At 51.6% G+C, this 23,285-nt stretch overlaps 1 pseudogene; it reads left to right on the top strand.

Moving 5' to 3' along the window:
• Positions 1-23,285, top strand: part of LOC142908329 (solute carrier family 25 member 35-like) — a 67,576-nt pseudogene that overhangs the window by 5,078 nt on the left and 39,213 nt on the right.

Below are 23,285 nucleotides of genomic sequence, written 5' to 3'. Positions count from 1 at the left end.
CAGTAGCATCCTTCACGAGCCTCCTCCACAGAGGCCGATCTTGACACCGCTGGTACCAGTCATCGGCAAGTCCACTCAGCTCCACGTCCTCCCGTACCACATCACTCCATCTCATCTCTAGCCCGTGCCGCGCCCGTTTAGCTTTCTCGATCCGGCCGAACAAAAGCTGTTTCGGCATGCGGTGGCTGTGCATGCAGGCTACATGACCCAGCCAACGCAGCCTTGCCTACCGGAGGAGCTCACTGATGAGACCTTGCCGAGATCTTTCAAAGATTTGTGAGCTCCTCACACAATCCAGCCTGGTTAAACCCAGGATGGATCGTAGGCAGGCTAGCCTAAATGTTTCTAACCGGTGAAGATGTTCCATTAGGAGGGTCCACGTTTTGCAAGCTTAGAGAAGGGAGGGAATGACCGTGGCCAAGAAGACCTGAAGCTTCGTGTGGAGCGACAGACCAGGTAGCTTCCACACAGCGTTACGCAACCGATGAAAAGATATTGCCACTCGGCTGATTCTGAGTGAGACCTCTGCTGTTAAACTGGAGCCGGTCATAAGCACACTGCCCAGGTATGGGAAACTCTTCACTCTCTCCACAACTGCCCCATCACCGATTGGGAGTTGTGGGGGTGGAGTGTCCGATGGTACAAAATACCCAGGCAGGTGCTTAGTTTTGGTGGGGCTGATGGTAAGGCCCCATCTCTTAGTGGCACGCTCCAGTCTCAGCAGCAGCGTCTCCAACTCCTCCTCTGAATTAGCAGCTATTACCAAATCATCGGCATACATAACATGGTTGAGCAATAGGGAGCCATCCCTTGACCGCACCCGGGCATCGATCAGCCTCCCATTATATCTGTACCAGATGGAGATTCCCCCAGTACAGCTATTGAAGGCTTCACGAACTATGGTCAAAATAGATGTTAAATAATGTGGGAGCCAGAGGACATCCCTGTCGCACCCCAAGGTGTACAGAGAATGGCTCTGACTCCCGGCCACGTAGTTTTACCTGGGCACGCTCACCATCATGAAGGTCCTTAATGATCGTGAGCAGAGGGTCAGGGACTCCAAAAGCATGAAGAACAACCCAGAGCCCAGGCCTACTGATGGCATCATAGGCCTTGACCAGGTCAATAAAGCAGAGATGTAGGTCTTGCTGGAATTCCCTACTCCTCTGCTGTAGCACACGGACAGAAAATATGGCATCTGTGCAGGACCGCCCTTTCCTGAAACCGCATTGGGGCACCGCCAGCCTCTCCTCAGCGTGCCTGGCAAGGCGATGTTGAATAATCCTTGCCAGGACCTTTCCCGGCACACTGAGGAGTGAGACGCCCCTGTAGTTGTTACAGTCTGTGCGGTCCCCCTTCTTAAAGAGGGGGACCACCAGGGCATCCTTCCAATCCTGCGGAACCCGTCCAGTGGTCCAGACTGTTATTATGATGTCATGTAGGGCAGTCTGTGCACAAACGCCACCCTCCCTCACCATTTCGCTTGGGAGATCATCTCTGCCCGGTGCCTTTCCTGGTCTCAGACTCCGGATCGCCTTCAGTACTTCCTCAACAGATGGCACCTCAGCCAGCCACTCATAGGGGGTGACTTCTTCTTCCAATATTTGAGGCACCGCAGCCTCAGCAGGGTCATCCTCACTTTGTGCCACGATGTTTTCCAGGCTGAGGGATTTTCCCTCCCCCAGGACCTCACAGAAATGCTCAGCAAAATCTGCAAACCTGTTCCTGGGGGTCGGAGATTGGATCACCGTTTTTTCCCCTAATGATGGTAATAGGTGTGGCGCTGCAGGTTACTTTTTCGATGGAGTTAATTAGAGATTTGTGATCGCGGGCCACTGAGGCAGACTCCATCTCCTCAGCAACCCGCGACCACCACCCATCCTTGCATCGCCTCACGGCTCTCCGAACCTCCGAGCGAAGGCTGCGGTAAGCCTCCTCATTCTCTGACGTGGCATTCTGTAGCCGATGAGAGTGGGCCTGTCGCTTTTTTTCAACCATCCTGAACACCTCCTCTGTCAGCCAGGGTCTCTGGGGAGGTCTAGACCACGTACCCAAAGCAGCCATTGCAGCTGCATTAGTCACAGTCCTAAACCTCACCCATTTACCCTCGACATCAGGATGAGTGGGGGATGATGCCAACCCCAGCCATAAGCGATGATGAAATTCTCGCTTGCAACTTTCATCAGATAACTGAGACCAGGCCACTTTAGGTTGGAATGGGGTCCTGGGTGTACACCCACCACTGGAATGGAAGAATGGCAGGCGCATCTTACAGATGACTAGTCGATGGTCAGAGGGCAGATCAGCTCCACGGTAGGTCCTGGTGTCAAGGACATGGGCTCGCATCCACTGGTCCGTCACTATGTAGTCCAGCAGATGTTCTTGCGTGGACCCGGCATGCATCCATGATGTTGTGTGGATGCGCCGATGCTGGAACAGCGTGTTGGTAATTACAAGCCCATGGGCTGCACAAAAATCTAGCAGCCTTCTACCGTTGTTATTGAGCTGATCTGGCCCATGCCCTCCAATCACTCCAGATCAGGTGCCAGCATCATGACCAACTCGGGCATTGAAGTCATCCAACAAGATGACAATCCCGAGGTCACTTTAGCCAGCACCTGTGACAGGAGGTCATAGAAGGCATCTGACTCATCGGCTTTGCCTGCATCCCTCCACGGATGTTCGTCTTCGGTGGGGGCATAAGTAACCACGACCACCACTCCTCGCCTCCGGTTGATGGGAAGGCGAGCCCAAAGTAGCCTGGGGCTTACAGCTTCCCACACCTCACCGCCACGCTCCCAAGCCCCCTTCATTCTTTTGTTCAAAAGAAGAGCCACACCCTGTTGTTTGGCAATCTGCTGCCCCGAGTAGAGGACTGTCCACCCCTCATGGTGGCAGGAGCCAGAACCGGTCTACCGGACCTCCTGAATACCGCAGAGATCCAGGCGGAACCGGTCCAGCTCCCGACAGAGGAGTGGCAGCCTCTCCTCCGCAGTGAGCGTTCGAACATTCCACGTGGCCACACGTAGTGGCTTTTCATTGTTTCTGGAGGAGCCCCGAGGGTGGAGATTCAATCTCCTGGCGCCGCCAATTGGGGTTTGGCCAGGAGACGTCATAGACGCCTGGCCCCCCGGGGCCTCCGGCACAAGCTTATTAGTTCCATTTTTAATTTGTGGTTTCGAGGTAAATTTTTGAAGGTGGAGGGGTTACCAGCCCCTCGCACCCGTCCAGAGCCCCCGTTTAGCCCCTGTGGTGGTCACAGACGCCATGAGGGTAAGGGCCAATCGGAATTGGACCTCCCCCCCACTGTCCACGACAGAGTTGCCCGTCCGGCACCGCGAGGAGGTAGGGGGTTGTTTTGCCGGACCATCCACACACTCAATTACCCACCCACTCACCCACCCACCCACTCGCTCACTCACCCACCCACCCACACACTCACTCACACACTCACTCACCCACCCACTCACCCACCCACACACTCACCCACCCACACACTCACCCACCCACACACCCACCCACCCACCCACTCACCCACCCACACACTCGCCCACCCACCCACTCACCCACCGACTCAATCAATCACCCACCCACTCACCCACCCACTCACTCACTCACTCACCCACCCACACACTCACCCACTCACTCACCCACCCACTCACCCACCCACTCACTCACCCACCCACTCACTCACTCAATCACCCACCCACTCACTCACCCACCCACTCACTCAATCACCCACCCACTCACTCACCCACCCACTCACTCACTCAATCACCCACCCACTCACTCACCCACCCACCCACCCACTCACCCACCCACCCACTCACCCACCCACTAACCCACCCACCCACGCCACCACCCGACCAGGTCCACTACCGCCACGTGTTCCACGCGCTTGTGGTAATCGCTCGCTCCGAGGGGCTGAGCTCGCTCCAGAGAGGGCCTCGCTCCGTCGCTCCTCTACCAGTTGGCCATGAACGGCGTGCGGCTGGGCGCCTTCGACGCCATGGAGCGGCGAATCCGGTCGGCCGGGGGGTCAGCGGTGGGGTCACCGGCGGGGTCACCGGTGGGGTCACCGGTGGGGTCACCGGTGGGGTCACCGGTGCGGCAGTGGCGAGTCCACTCTACCTGGTAGGCTCACACACACAGAGAAACACAGACTCACACAGAGAGACACAGACTCACTCACACAGAGAGACACAGACTCACACAGAGAGACACAGACTCACTCACACAGAGAGACACACAGACTCACTCAGAGAGACACACACTCACACAGAGAGACACAGACTCACTCACACAGAGAGACACAGACTCACTCACACAGAGAGACACAGACTCACTCACACAGAGAGACACACAGACTCACTCACACAGAGAGACACAGACTCACTCACACAGAGATACACACAGACTCACTCACACAGAGAGACACAGACTCACACAGAGAGACACACAGACTCACTTACACAGAGAGACACAGACTCACTCACACAGAGAGACATAGACTCACTCACACAGAGAGACACAGACTCACACAGAGAGACACACAGACTCACTTACACAGAGAGACACAGACTCACTCACACAGAGAGACACAGACTCACACAGAGAGACACACAGACTCACTCACACAGAGAGACACAGACTCACTCACACAGAGAGACATAGACTCACTCGCACAGAGAGACACAGACTCACTCACACAGAGAGACACAGACTCACTCAAACAGAGACACACAGACTCACTCACACAGAGAGACACAGACTCACTCACACAGAGAGACACAGACTCACTCACACAGAGAGACACAGACTCACTCACACAGAGAGACACACAGACTCACTCACACAGAGAGACACAGACTCACACAGAGAGACACACAGACTCACTCACACAGAGAGACACAGACTCACTCACACAGAGAGACACAGACTCACACAGAGAGACACAGACTCACTCACACAGAGAGACACACAGACTCACTCACACAGAGACACACAGACTCACTCACAGAGAGACACACAGACTCACTCACACAGAGAGACACAGACTCACTCACACAGAGAGACACAGACTCACTCACACAGAGAGACACAGACTCACTCGCACAGAGAGACACAGACTCACTCACACAGAGAGACACAGACTCACTCACACAGAGACACACAGACTCACTCACTCAGAGAGACACAGACTCACACAGAGAGACACAGACTCACTCACACAGAGAGACACAGACTCACTCACACAGAGAGACACAGACTCACTCACACAGAGAGACACAGACTCACTCACACAGTGAGACATAGACTCACTCACACAGAGACACACAGACTCACTCACACAGAGACACAGACTCACACACACAGAGAGACACACAGACTCACTCGCACAGAGAGACACACAGACTCACTCACACAGAGAGACAGAGACTCAATCACACAGAGAGACAACGACTCACTCACACAGAGAGACAGACTCACACAGAGAGACACACAGACTCACTCACACAGAGAGACATAAAGACTCACTCAGAGAGAGACACACAGACTCACTCACACAGAGAGACACTGACTCACTCACACAGAGAGACACACAGACTCACACACACAGAGAGACACAGACTCACACAGAGAGACACACAGACTCACTCACACAGAGAGACATACAGACTCACACACACAGAGAGACACTCACTCACACAGAGAGACACAGACTCACTCACACAGAGAGACACAGACTCACTCACACAGAGAGACACAGACTCACACACACAGAGAGACACAGACTCACTCACACAGAGAGACACAGACTCACACAGAGAGACACACAGACTCACTCACACAGAGAGACACACAGACTCACTCACACAGAGAGACACACAGATTCACTCACACAGAGAGACACACAGACTCACTCACACAGAGAGACACACAGATTCACTCACACAGAGAGACACACAGACTCACTCACACAGAGAGACACAGACTCACTCACACAGAGAGACACAGACTCACTCACACAGAGAGACACAGACTCACTCACACAGAGAGACACACAGACTCACTCACACAGAGAGACACACAGACTCACTCACACAGAGAGACACAGACTCACTCACACAGAGAGACACAGACTCACACAGAGACACACAGACTCACTCACACAGAGAGACACAGACTCACTCACACAGAGACACACAGACTCACTCAGAGAGACACACAGACTCACTCACACAGAGAGACACAGACTCACTCACACAGAGAGACACAGACTCACTCACACAGAGAGACACACAGACTCACTCACACAGAGAGACACAGACTCACTCACACAGAGACACACAGACTCACTCACACAGAGAGACACAGACTCACTCACACAGAGAGACACACAGACTCACTCACACAGAGAGACACAGACTCACTCACACAGAGAGACACAGACTCACTCACACAGAGAGACACAGACTCACTCACACAGAGACACACAGACTCACTCACACAGAGAGACATAGACTCACTCACACAGAGAGACACACAGACTCACTCACACAGAGAGACACAGACTCACACACACAGAGAGACACAGACTCACTCACACAGAGAGACACAGACTCACTCACACAGAGAGACACACAGACTCACTCACACAGAGAGACACAGACTCACTCACACAGAGAGACACAGACTCACACACACAGAGAGACACAGACTCACTCACACAGAGAGACACACAGACTCACTCACACAGAGAGACACACAGACTCACTCACACAGAGAGACACAGACTCACTCACACAGAGAGACACAGACTCACTCACACAGAGAGACACACAGACTCACTCACACAGAGAGACACACAGACTCACTCACACAGAGAGACACAGACTCACACACACAGAGAGACACAGACTCACTCACACAGAGAGACACACAGACTCACTCACACAGAGAGACACACAGACTCACTCACACAGAGAGACACAGACTCACACACACAGAGAGACACAGACTCACTCACACAGAGAGACACACAGACTCACTCACACAGAGAGACACACAGACTCACTCACACAGAGAGACACAGACTCACACAGAGAGACACACAGACTCACTTACACAGAGAGACACAGACTCACTCACACAGAGAGACATAGACTCACTCACACAGAGAGACACAGACTCACACAGAGAGACACACAGACTCACTTACACAGAGAGACACAGACTCACTCACACAGAGAGACACAGACTCACTCAGAGAGACACAGACTCACTCACACAGAGAGACACAGACTCACTCACACAGAGAGACACAGACTCACTCACACAGAGAGACACAGACTCACTCACACAGAGAGACACACAGACTCACTCACACAGAGAGACACAGACTCACTCACACAGAGAGACACAGACTCACTCACACAGAGAGACACAGACTCACTCACACAGAGAGACACAGACTCACTCACACAGAGACACAGACTCACTCACACAGAGAGACACAGACTCACTCACACAGAGAGACACACTCACACAGAGAGACACACAGACTCACTCACACAGAGAGACACACAGACTCACTCACACAGAGAGACACAGACTCACACACACAGAGAGACACAGACTCACACAGAGAGACACACAGACTCACTCACACAGAGAGACACACAGACTCACTCACACAGAGAGACACACTCACACAGAGAGACACACAGACTCACTCACACAGAGAGACACACAGACTCACTCACACAGAGAGACACAGACTCACTCACACAGAGAGACACAGACTCACTCACACAGAGAGACACAGACTCACTCACACAGAGAGACACAGACTCACTCACACAGAGAGACATAGACTCACTCACACAGAGAGACACAGACTCACTCACACAGAGAGACACACAGACTCATTCACACAGAGAGGCACAGACTCACACACACAGAGAGACACAGACTCACACACACAGAGAGACACAGACTCACTCACACAGAGAGGCACAGACTCACTCACACAGAGAGACACAGACTCACTCACACAGAGAGACACAGACTCACTCACACAGAGAGACACAGACTCACTCACACAGAGAGACATAGACTCACTCACACAGAGAGACACAGACTCACTCACACAGAGAGACACAGACTCACTCACACAGAGACACACAGACTCACTCACACAGAGAGGCACAGACTCACTCACACAGAGAGACACAGACTCACTCACACAGAGAGACATAGACTCACTCACACAGAGAGACACAGACTCACTCACACAGAGAGACACAGACTCACTCACACAGACAGCCACAGACTCACTCACACAGAGAGACACAGACTCACTCACACAGAGAGACACACTCACACAGAGAGACACACAGACTCACTCACACAGAGAGACACACAGACTCACTCACACAGAGAGACACAGACTCACTCACACAGAGAGACACAGACTCACTCACACAGAGAGACACAGACTCACTCACACAGAGAGACACAGACTCACTCACACAGAGAGACATAGACTCACTCACACAGAGAGACACAGACTCACTCACACAGAGAGACACACAGACTCACTCACACAGAGAGGCACAGACTCACACACACAGAGAGACACAGACTCACACACACAGAGAGACACAGACTCACTCACACAGAGAGGCACAGACTCACTCACACAGAGAGACACAGACTCACTCACACAGAGAGGCACAGACTCACTCACACAGAGAGACACAGACTCACTCACACAGAGAGACATAGACTCACTCACACAGAGAGACACAGACTCACTCACACAGAGAGACACACAGACTCACTCACACAGAGACACACAGACTCACTCACACAGAGAGACACAGACTCACTCACACAGAGAGACATAGACTCACTCACACAGAGAGACACAGACTCACTCACACAGAGAGACACACAGACTCACTCACACAGAGAGACACAGACTCACTCACACAGAGAGACACACAGACTCACACAGAGAGACACACAGACTCACACACACAGAGAGACACAGACTCACACAGACTCACTCACACAGAGAGACACACAGACTCACACACACAGAGAGACACAGACTCACACAGAGAGATACACAGACTCACTCACACAGAGAGACACAGACTCACTCACACAGAGAGACACAGACTCACTCACACAGAGAGACACAGACTCACTCACACAGAGAGACACAGACTCACTCACACAGAGAGACACAGACTCACTCACACAGAGAGACACACAGACTCACTCACACAGAGAGACACAGACTCACTCACACAGAGAGACACAGACTCACTCACACAGAGAGACACAGACTCACTCACACAGAGAGACACAGACTCACTCACACAGAGAGACACAGACTCACTCACACAGAGACACAGACTCACTCACACAGAGAGACACAGACTCACTCACACAGAGAGACACAGACTCACACAGAGAGACACACAGACTCACTCACTCAGAGAGACACACAGACTCACTCACACAGAGAGACACAGACTCACACAGAGAGACACAGACTCACACAGAGAGACACACAGACTCACTCACACAGAGAGACACACAGACTCACTCACACAGAGAGACACACTCACACAGAGAGACACACAGACTCACTCACACAGAGAGACACACAGACTCACTCACACAGAGAGACACAGACTCACTCACACAGAGAGACACAGACTCACTCACACAGAGAGACACAGACTCACTCACACAGAGAGGCACAGACTCACACACACAGAGAGACACAGACTCACACACACAGAGAGACACAGACTCACTCACACAGAGAGGCACAGACTCACTCACACAGAGAGACACAGACTCACTCACACAGAGAGACACAGACTCACTCACACAGAGAGACACAGACTCACTCACACAGAGAGACATAGACTCACTCACACAGAGAGACACAGACTCACTCACACAGAGAGACACAGACTCACTCACACAGAGACACACAGACTCACTCACACAGAGAGGCACAGACTCACTCACACAGAGAGACACAGACTCACTCACACAGAGAGACATAGACTCACTCACACAGAGAGACACAGACTCACTCACACAGAGAGACACAGACTCACTCACACAGACAGCCACAGACTCACTCACACAGAGAGACACAGACTCACTCACACAGAGAGACACACTCACACAGAGAGACACACAGACTCACTCACACAGAGAGACACACAGACTCACTCACACAGAGAGACACAGACTCACTCACACAGAGAGACACAGACTCACTCACACAGAGAGACACAGACTCACTCACACAGAGAGACACAGACTCACTCACACAGAGAGACATAGACTCACTCACACAGAGAGACACAGACTCACTCACACAGAGAGACACACAGACTCACTCACACAGAGAGGCACAGACTCACACACACAGAGAGACACAGACTCACACACACAGAGAGACACAGACTCACTCACACAGAGAGGCACAGACTCACTCACACAGAGAGACACAGACTCACTCACACAGAGAGGCACAGACTCACTCACACAGAGAGACACAGACTCACTCACACAGAGAGACATAGACTCACTCACACAGAGAGACACAGACTCACTCACACAGAGAGACACACAGACTCACTCACACAGAGAGACACAGACTCACTCACACAGAGAGACATAGACTCACTCACACAGAGAGACACACAGACTCACTCACACAGAGAGACACAGACTCACTCACACAGAGAGACATAGACTCACTCACACAGAGAGACACAGACTCACTCACACAGAGAGACACACAGACTCACTCACACAGAGAGACACAGACTCACTCACACAGAGAGACACAGACTCACTCACACAGAGAGACACACAGACTCACACAGAGAGACACACAGACTCACACACACAGAGAGACACAGACTCACACAGAGAGACACACAGACTCACTCACACAGAGAGACACACAGACTCACACAGAGAGATACACAGACTCACTCACACAGAGAGACACAGACTCACACACACAGAGAGACACAGACTCACACACACACAGAGACACAGACTCACTCACACAGAGAGACACACAGACTCACTCACACAGAGAGACACAGACTCACTCACACAGAGAGACATAGACTCACTCACACAGAGAGACACACAGACTCACTCACACAGAGAGACACAGACTCACTCACACAGAGAGACATAGACTCACTCACACAGAGAGACACAGACTCACTCACACAGAGAGACACACAGACTCACTCACACAGAGAGACACAGACTCACTCACACAGAGAGACACACAGACTCACACAGAGAGACACACAGACTCACACACACACAGAGACACAGACTCACACAGAGAGACACACAGACTCACTCACACAGAGAGACACACAGACTCACACACACAGAGAGACACAGACTCACACAGAGAGATACACAGACTCACTCACACAGAGAGACACAGACTCACTCACACAGAGAGACACAGACTCACACACACAGAGAGACACAGACTCACTCACACAGAGAGACACACAGACTCTCACACACAGAGACACAGAATCACTCACACAGAGAGGCACACAGACTCACTCACACAGAGAGACACAGACTCACTCACACAGAGAGACACAGACTCACTCACACAGAGAGACATAAAGACTCACTCAGAGAGAGACACACAGACTCACTCACACAGAGAGACACTGACTCACTCACACAGAGAGACACACAGACTCACACACACAGAGAGACACAGACTCACACAGAGAGACACACAGACTCACTCACACAGAGAGACACAGACTCACTCACACAGAGAGGCACAGACTCACTCACACAGAGAGACACAGACTCACTCACACAGAGAGACATAGACTCACTCACACAGAGAGACACAGACTCACTCACACAGAGAGACACAGACTCACTCACACAGACAGCCACAGACTCACTCACACAGAGAGACACAGACTCACTCACACAGAGAGACACACTCACACAGAGAGACACACAGACTCACTCACACAGAGAGACACACAGACTCACTCACACAGAGAGACACAGACTCACTCACACAGAGAGACACAGACTCACTCACACAGAGAGACACAGACTCACTCACACAGAGAGACACAGACTCACTCACACAGAGAGACATAGACTCACTCACACAGAGAGACACAGACTCACTCACACAGAGAGACACACAGACTCACTCACACAGAGAGGCACAGACTCACACACACAGAGAGACACAGACTCACACACACAGAGAGACACAGACTCACTCACACAGAGAGGCACAGACTCACTCACACAGAGAGACACAGACTCACTCACACAGAGAGACACAGACTCACTCACACAGAGAGACACAGACTCACTCACACAGAGTGACATAGACTCACTCACACAGAGAGACACAGACTCACTCACACAGAAAGACACACAGACTCACTCACACAGAGACACACAGACTCACTCACACAGAGAGACACAGACTCACTCACACAGAGAGACATAGACTCACTCACACAGAGAGACACAGACTCACTCACACAGAGAGACACACAGACTCACTCACACAGAGAGACACAGACTCACTCACACAGAGAGACACACAGACTCACACAGAGAGACACACAGACTCACACACACAGAGAGACACAGACTCACACAGACTCACTCACACAGAGAGACACACAGACTCACACACACAGAGAGACACAGACTCACACAGAGAGATACACAGACTCACTCACACAGAGAGACACAGACTCACTCACACAGAGAGACACAGACTCACTCACACAGAGAGACACAGACTCACTCACACAGAGAGACACAGACTCACTCACACAGAGAGACACAGACTCACTCACACAGAGAGACACACAGACTCACTCATACAGAGAGACACAGACTCACTCACACAGAGAGACACAGACTCACTCACACAGAGAGACACAGACTCACTCACACAGAGAGACACAGACTCACTCACACAGAGACACAGACTCACTCACACAGAGAGACACAGACTCACTCACACAGAGAGACACACTCACACAGAGAGACACACAGACTCACTCACACAGAGAGACACACAGACTCACTCACACAGAGAGACACAGACTCACACAGAGAGACACACAGACTCACTCACTCAGAGAGACACACAGACTCACTCACACAGAGAGACACAGACTCACACAGAGAGACACAGACTCACACAGAGAGACACACAGACTCACTCACACAGAGAGACACACAGACTCACTCACACAGAGAGACACACTCACACAGAGAGACACACAGACTCACTCACACAGAGAGACACACAGACTCACTCACACAGAGAGACACAGACTCACTCACACAGAGAGACACAGACTCACTCACACAGAGAGACACAGACTCACTCACACAGAGAGACACAGACTCACTCACACAGAGAGACATAGACTCACTCACACAGAGAGACACAGACTCACTCACACAGAGAGACACACAGACTCACTCACACAGAGAGGCACAGACTCACACACACAGAGAGACACAGACTCACACACACAGAGAGACACAGACTCACTCACACAGAGAGGCACAGACTCACTCACACAGAGAGACACAGACTCACTCACACAGAGAGACACAGACTCACTCACACAGAGAGACACAGACTCACTCACACAGAGAGACATAGACTCACTCACACAGAGAGACACAGACTCACTCACACAGAGAGACACAGACTCACTCACACAGAGACACACAGACTCACTCACACAGAGAGGCACAGACTCACTCACACAGAGAGACACAGACTCACTCACACAGAGAGACATAGACTCACTCACACAGAGAGACACAGACTCACTCACACAGAGAGACACAGACTCACTCACACAGACAGCCACAGACTCACTCACACAGAGAGACACAGACTCACTCACACAGAGAGACACACTCACACAGAGAGACACACAGACTCACTCACACAGAGAGACACACAGACTCACTCACACAGAGAGACACAGACTCACTCACACAGAGAGACACAGACTCACTCACACAGAGAGACACAGACTCACTCACACAGAGAGACACAGACTCACTCACACAGAGAGACATAGACTCACTCACACAGAGAGACACAGACTCACTCACACAGAGAGACACACAGACTCACTCACACAGAGAGGCACAGACTCACACACACAGAGAGACACAGACTCACACACACAGAGAGACACAGACTCACTCACACAGAGAGGCACAGACTCACTCACACAGAGAGACACAGACTCACTCACACAGAGAGGCACAGACTCACTCACACAGAGAGACACAGACTCACTCACACAGAGAGACATAGACTCACTCACACAGAGAGACACAGACTCACTCACACAGAGAGACACACAGACTCACTCACACAGAGAGACACAGACTCACTCACACAGAGAGACATAGACTCACTCACACAGAGAGACACACAGACTCACTCACACAGAGAGACACAGACTCACTCACACAGAGAGACATAGACTCACTCACACAGAGAGACACAGACTCACTCACACAGAGAGACACACAGACTCACTCACACAGAGAGACACAGACTCACTCACACAGAGAGACACACAGACTCACACAGAGAGACACACAGACTCACACACACAGAGAGACACAGACTCACACAGAGAGACACACAGACTCACTCACACAGAGAGACACACAGACTCACACACACAGAGAGACACAGACTCACACAGAGAGATACACAGACTCACTCACACAGAGAGACACAGACTCACTCACACAGAGAGACACAGACTCACACACACAGAGAGACACAGACTCACTCACACAGAGAGACACACAGACTCACTCACACAGAGAGACACAGACTCACTCACACAGAGAGACATAGACTCACTCACACAGAGAGACACACAGACTCACTCACACAGAGAGACACAGACTCACTCACACAGAGAGACATAGACTCACTCACACAGAGAGACACAGACTCACTCACACAGAGAGACACACAGACTCACTCACACAGAGAGACACAGACTCACTCACACAGAGAGACACACAGACTCACACAGAGAGACACACAGACTCACACACACACAGAGACACAGACTCACACAGAGAGACACACAGACTCACTCACACAGAGAGACACACAGACTCACACACACAGAGAGACACAGACTCACACAGAGAGATACACAGACTCACTCACACAGAGAGACACAGACTCACTCACACAGAGAGACACAGACTCACACACACAGAGAGACACAGACTCACTCACACAGAGAGACACACAGACTCTCACACACAGAGACACAGAATCACTCACACAGAGAGGCACACAGACTCACTCACACAGAGAGACACAGACTCACTCACACAGAGAGACACAGACTCACTCACACAGAGAGACATAAAGACTCACTCAGAGAGAGACACACAGACTCACTCACACAGAGAGACACTGACTCACTCACACAGAGAGACACAGACTCACACACACAGAGAGACACAGACTCACACAGAGAGACACACAGACTCACTCACACAGAGAGACACACAGACTCACACACACAGAGAGACACTCACTCACACAGAGAGACACAGACTCACTCACACAGAGAGACACAGACTCACTCACACAGAGAGACACAGACTCACACACACAGAGAGACACAGACTCACTCACACAGAGAGACACACAGACTCTCACACACAGAGACACAGAATCACTCACACAGAGAGGCACACAGACTCACTCACACAGAGAGACACAGACTCACTCACACAGAGAGACACAGACTCACTCACACAGAGAGACACACAGACTCACTCACACAGAGAGACACACAGACTCACTCACACAGAGAGACACACAGACTCACTCACACAGAGAGACACAGACTCACTCACACAGAGAGACACACAGACTCACACACACAGAGAGACACAGACTCACACAGAGAGACACACAGACTCACTCACACAGAGAGACACAGACTCACTCACACAGAGAGAAACACAGACTCACTCACACAGAGAGACACAGACTCACTCACACAGAGAGACACACAGACTCACTCACACAGAGAGACACACAGACTCACTCACACAGAGAGACACAGACTCACTCACACAGAGAGACACACAGACTCACACACACAGAGAGACACAGACTCACACAGAGAGACACACAGACTCACTCACACAGAGAGACACACAGACTCACTCACACAGAGAGAGACACAGACTCACTCACACAGAGAGACACAGACTCACTCACACAGAGAGACACAGTCTCACTCACACAGAGAGACACAGACTCACTCACACAGAGAGACACAGACTCACTCACACAGAGAGAAACAGACTCACTCAGAGAGAGACACACAGACTCACTCACACAGAGAGACACTGACTCACTCACACAGAGAGAGACACAGACTCACTCACACAGAGAGACACACAGACTCACACAGAGAGACACACAGACTCACTCACACAGAGAGGCACACAGACTCACTCACACAGAGAGACACAGACTCACTCACACAGAGAGACACAGACTCACTCACACAGAGAGACATAAAGACTCACTCAGAGAGAGACACACAGACTCACTCACACAGAGAGACACTGACTCACTCACACAGAGAGACACACAGACTCACACACACAGAGAGACACAGACTCACACAGAGAGACACACAGACTCACTCACACAGAGAGACACACAGACTCACACACACAGAGAGACACTCACTCACACAGAGAGACACAGACTCACTCACACAGAGAGACACAGACTCACTCACACAGAGAGACACAGACTCACACACACAGAGAGACACAGACTCACTCACACAGAGAGACACACAGACTCTCACACACAGAGACACAGAATCACTCACACAGAGAGGCACACAGACTCACTCACACAGAGAGACACAGACTCACTCACACAGAGAGACACAGACTCACTCACACAGAGAGACACACAGACTCACTCACACAGAGAGACACACAGACTCACTCACACAGAGAGACACACAGACTCACTCACACAGAGAGACACAGACTCACTCACACAGAGAGACACACAGACTCACACACACAGAGAGACACAGACTCACACAGAGAGACACACAGACTCACTCACACAGAGAGACACAGACTCACTCACACAGAGAGAAACACAGACTCACTCACACAGAGAGACACAGACTCACTCACACAGAGAGACACACAGACTCACTCACACAGAGAGACACACAGACTCACTCACACAGAGAGACACAGACTCACTCACACAGAGAGACACACAGACTCACACACACAGAGAGACACAGACTCACACAGAGAGACACACAGACTCACTCACACAGAGAGACACACAGACTCACTCACACAGAGAGACACACAGACTCACTCACACAGAGAGACACAGACTCACTCACACAGAGAGACACAGTCTCACTCACACAGAGAGACACAGACTCACTCACACAGAGAGACACAGACTCACTCATACAGAGAGAAACAGACTCACTCAGAGAGAGACACACAGACTCACTCACACAGAGAGACACTGACTCACTCACACAGAGAGAGACACAGACTCACTCACACAGAGAGACACACAGACTCACACAGAGAGACACACAGACTCACTCACACAGAGAGACACAGACTCACTCAGAGAGACACACAGACTCACTCACACAGAGAGACACAGACTCACTCACACAGAGAGACACACAGACTCACACAGAGAGACACACAGACTCACTCACACAAAGAGACACAGACTCACTCACACAGGGAGACACAGACTCACTCACACAGAGAGACACAGACTCACACAGAGAGACACAGACTCACTCACACAGAGAGACACAGACTCACTCACACAGAGAGACACAGACTCACTCACACAGAGAGACACACAGACTCACTCACACAGAGACACAGACTCACTCACAAAGAGAGACACACAGACTCACTCACACAGAGAGACACAGACTCACTCACACAGAGATACACAGACTCACTCACACAGAGAGACAGCGACTCACTCACACAGAGAGACAGAGACTCAATCACACAGAGAGACAACGACTCACTCACACAGAGAGACACAGACTCACTCACACAGAGAGTCACACAGCCTCACACAGAGAGACACACAGACTCACTCACACAGAGAGACACAGACTCACTTACACAGAGAGGCACACAGACTCACTCACACAGAGAGACACACAGACTCACTCACACAGAGAGACACACAGACTCACTCACACAGAGAGCCACACAGACTCACTCACACAGAGAGACACACAGACTCACTCACACAGAGAGACACACAGACTCACTCACACAGAGAGACACAGACTCACTCACACAGAGACACACAGACTCACTCACACAGAGAGACACACAGACTCACACACACAGAGAGACACACACAGACTCACTCACACAGAGACACACAGACTCACTCACACAGAGAGACACACAGACTCACTCACACAGAGAGACACACAGACTCACTCACACAGAGAGACACACAGACTCACACACACAGAGATACACAGACTCACTCACACAGAGAGACACAGACTCACACAGAGAGACACATAGACTCACTCACACAGAGAGCCACACAGACTCACTCACACAGAGAGACACAGACTCACTCACACAGAGAGACACAGACTCACTCACACAGAGAGCCACAGACTCACTCACACAGAGAGACACAGACTCACTCACACAGAGAGACACAGACTCACTCACACAGAGAGACACACAGACTCACTCACACAGAGAGACACAGACTCACTCACACAGAGAGACACACAGACTCACTCGCACAGAGAGACACAGACTCACTCACACAGAGATACACAGACTCACTCACACAGAGAGACAGCGACTCACTCACACAGAGAGACACAGACTCACTCACACAGAGAGACACAGACTCACTCACACAGAGATACACACACTCACTCACAGAGAGAGACACACAGACTCACACACACAGAGAGACACAGACTCACTCACACAGAGAGAAACAGACTCACTCACACAGAGAGACACTGACTCACTCACACAGAGAGACACAGACTCACTCACACAGAGAGACACAGACTCACTCACACAGAGAGACACAGACTCACTCACACAGAGAGACACAGACTCACTCACACAGAGAGACACAGACTCACTCACACAGAGAGACACAGACTCACTCACACAGAGAGACACAGACTCACTAACACAGAGAGACACAGACTCACTCACACAGAGACACACAGACTCACACAGAGAGACACACAGACTCACTCACACAGAGAGACACAGACTCACACAGAGAGACACACAGACTCACACACACAGAGGCACACAGACTCACACAGAGACACAGACTCACTCACACAGAGAGACACACAGACTCACTCACACAGAGAGACACAGACTCACTCACACACAGAGAGACACAGACTCACTCACACAGAGAGACACAGACTCACACAGAGAGACACACAGACTCACTCACACACAGAGACACACAGACTCACTCACACAGAGAGACATAGACTCACTCACACAGAGAGACACACAGACTCACTCACACGGAGAGACATAGACTCACTCACACAGAGAGACACACAGACTCACTCACACAGAGAGACACACAGACTCACTCACACAGAGAGGCACAGACTCACTCACACAGAGAGACACAGACTCACTCACACAGAGAGACACACAGACTCACTCACACAGAGAGACACAGACTCACTCACACAGAGACACAGACTCACTCACACAGAGAGACACAGACTCACTCACACAGAGAGACACAGACTCACTCACACAGAGAGACACAGAGACTCACTCACACAGAGAGACACAGACTCACTCACACAGAGAGAGACAGACTCACTCACACAGAGAGACACAGACTCACTCACACAGAGAGACACAGCCTCACTCACACAGAGAGACACAGACTCACTCACACAGAGAGACAGAGACTCACTCACACAGAGAGACACAGACTCACTCACACAGAGAGACACAGACTCACTCACACAGAGAGGCAGAGACTCACTCAGAGACACACAGACTCACTCACACAGAGAGAGAAAGACTCACTCACACAGAGAGAGACAGACTCACTCACACAGAGAGACACACAGACTAACTCACACAGCGAGACAGACTCACTTACACAGAGATACACAGACTCACTCACACAGAGAGCCATAGACTCTCTCACACAGAGAGACACAGAGTCACTCATACAGAGAGACACAGACTCACTCACACAGAGAGACACAGACTCACTCACACAGAGAGACACAGACTCACTCACACAGAGAGACATAAACTCACTCACACAGAGAGACACAGACTCACTCACACAGAGAGACACAGACTCACTCACACAGAGAGTCACAGACTCACTCACACAGAGACACATAGACTCACTCACACAGAGAGACACAGACTCACCACACAGAGACCCACAGACTCACCACACAGAGACCCACAGACTCACCACACAGAGACTCACAGACTCACCACACAGAGACCCACAGACTCACCACACAGAGACCCACAGACTCACCACACAGAGACCCACAGACTCACCACACAGAGACCCACAGACTCACTACACAGAAACCCACAGACTCACCACAGACTCACCACACAGAGACCCACAGACTCACCACACACAGACCCACAGACTCACCACACAGAGACCCACAGACTCACCACACAGAGACCCACAGACTCACCACAGACTCACCACACAGAGACCCACAGACTCACCACACAGAGACCCACAGACTCACCTCACAGAGACCCACAGACTCACCACACAGAGACCCACAGACTCACCACACAGGGACCCACAAACTCACCACAAAGAGACACACAGACTCACCACACAGAGACCCACAGACTCACCACACAGAGACCCACAGACTCACCACACAGAGACCCACAGACTCATCACAAAGAGACCCACAGACTCACCACACAGAGACCCATAGACTCACTCACACAGAGACCCACAGACTCATCACAAAGAGACCCACAGACTCACCACACAGAGACCCACAGACTCATCACAAAGAGACCCACAGACTCATCACAAAGAGACCCACAGACTCACCACACAGAGACCCACAGACTCACCACACAGAGACCCACAGACTCACCATACAGACCCATAGACTCACCACACAGACCCACAGACTCACTCACACAGAGACCCACAGACTCACCACACAGAGACCCATAGACTCACCACACAGAGACCCACAGACTCACCACACAGAGACCCACAGACTCACCACAGACTCACGACACAGAGACCCACAGACTCACCACACAGAGACCCACAGACTCACCACACAGGCACCCACAGACTCACCACACAGAGACCCACAGACTCACCACACAGGCACCCACAGACTCACCACACAGAGACACACAGACTCACCACACAGAGACCCATAGACTCACCACACAGAGACCCACAGACTCACCACACAGAGACCCACAGACTCACCACACAGAGACCCACAGACTCACCACACAGAGACCCACAGACTCACCACACAGAGACCCACAGACTCACCACACAGAGACCCACAGACTCACCACAGACTCACCACACAGAGTCCCACAGACTCACCACACAGAGACCCATAGACTCACCACACAGAGACCCACAGACTCACCACACAGAGACCCACAGACTCACCACACAGAGACCCACAGACTCACCACACAGAGACCCACAGACTCACCACACAGAGACCCACAGACTCACCACACAGAGACCGACAGACTCACCACAGACTCACCACACAGAGACCCACAGACTCACCACACAGAGACCCACAGACTCACCACACAGAGACCCACAGTCTCACCACACAGAGACCCACAGACTCACCACACAGAGACCCACAGACTCACCACACAGAGACCCACAGACTCACCACACAGAGACCCACAGACTCACCACACAGAGACCCACAGACTCACCACACAGAGTCCCACAGACTCACCACACAGAGACCCACAGACTCACCACACAGAGACCCACAGACTCACCACACAGAGACCCACAGACTCACCACACAGAGACCCACAGACTCACCACACAGAGACCCACAGACTCACCACACAGAGACCCACAGACTCACCACACAGAGACCCACAGACTCACCACACAGAGACCCACAGAGACCCACAGACTCACCACACAGAGACTCACAGACTCACCACACAGAGACTCACAGACTCACCACAGAGAGACCCACAGACCCACCACACAGAGACCCACAGACTCACCACACAGAGACTCACAGACTCACCACACAGAGACCCACAGACTCACCACACAGAGACCCACAGACTCACCACACAGAGACCCACAGACTCACCACACAGAAACCCACAGACTCACCACACAGAGACCCACAGACTCACCACACAGAGACCCACAGACTCACCACACAGAGACCCACAGACTCACCACACAGAGACCCACAGACTCACCACACAGAGACCCACAGACTCACCACACAGAGACCCACAGACTCACCACACAGAGACCCACAGACTCACCACACAGAGACCCACAGAGACCCACAGACTCACCACACAGAGACTCACAGACTCACCACACAGAGACTCACAGACTCACCACAGAGAGACCCACAGACCCACCACACAGAGACCCACAGACTCACCACACAGAGACTCACAGACTCACCACACAGAGACCCACAGACTCACCACACAGAGACCCACAGACTCACACACAGAGACCCACAGACTCACCACACAGAAACCCACAGACTCACCACACAGAGACCCACAGACTCACCACACAGAGACCCACAGACTCACCACACAGAGACCCACAGACTCACTACACAGAAACCCACAGACTCACCACAGACTCACCACACAGAGACCCACAGACTCACCACACACAGACCCACAGACTCACCACACAGAGACCCACAGACTCACCACACAGAGACCCACAGACTCACCACAGATTCACCACACAGAGACCCACAGACTCACCACACAGAGACCCACAGACTCACCTCACAGAGATCCACAGACTCACCACA

The sequence above is a fragment of the Petromyzon marinus genome, assembly GCF_048934315.1.
Source record: "Petromyzon marinus isolate PM22_M1 ecotype Great Lakes invasive population chromosome 80 unlocalized genomic scaffold, UKy_Petmar_22M1.pri1.0 chr80_unloc.1, whole genome shotgun sequence".
Classification (NCBI taxonomy): domain Eukaryota; kingdom Metazoa; phylum Chordata; class Hyperoartia; order Petromyzontiformes; family Petromyzontidae; genus Petromyzon; species Petromyzon marinus.
This window is presented reverse-complemented; position numbering and strand designations above follow the sequence as displayed.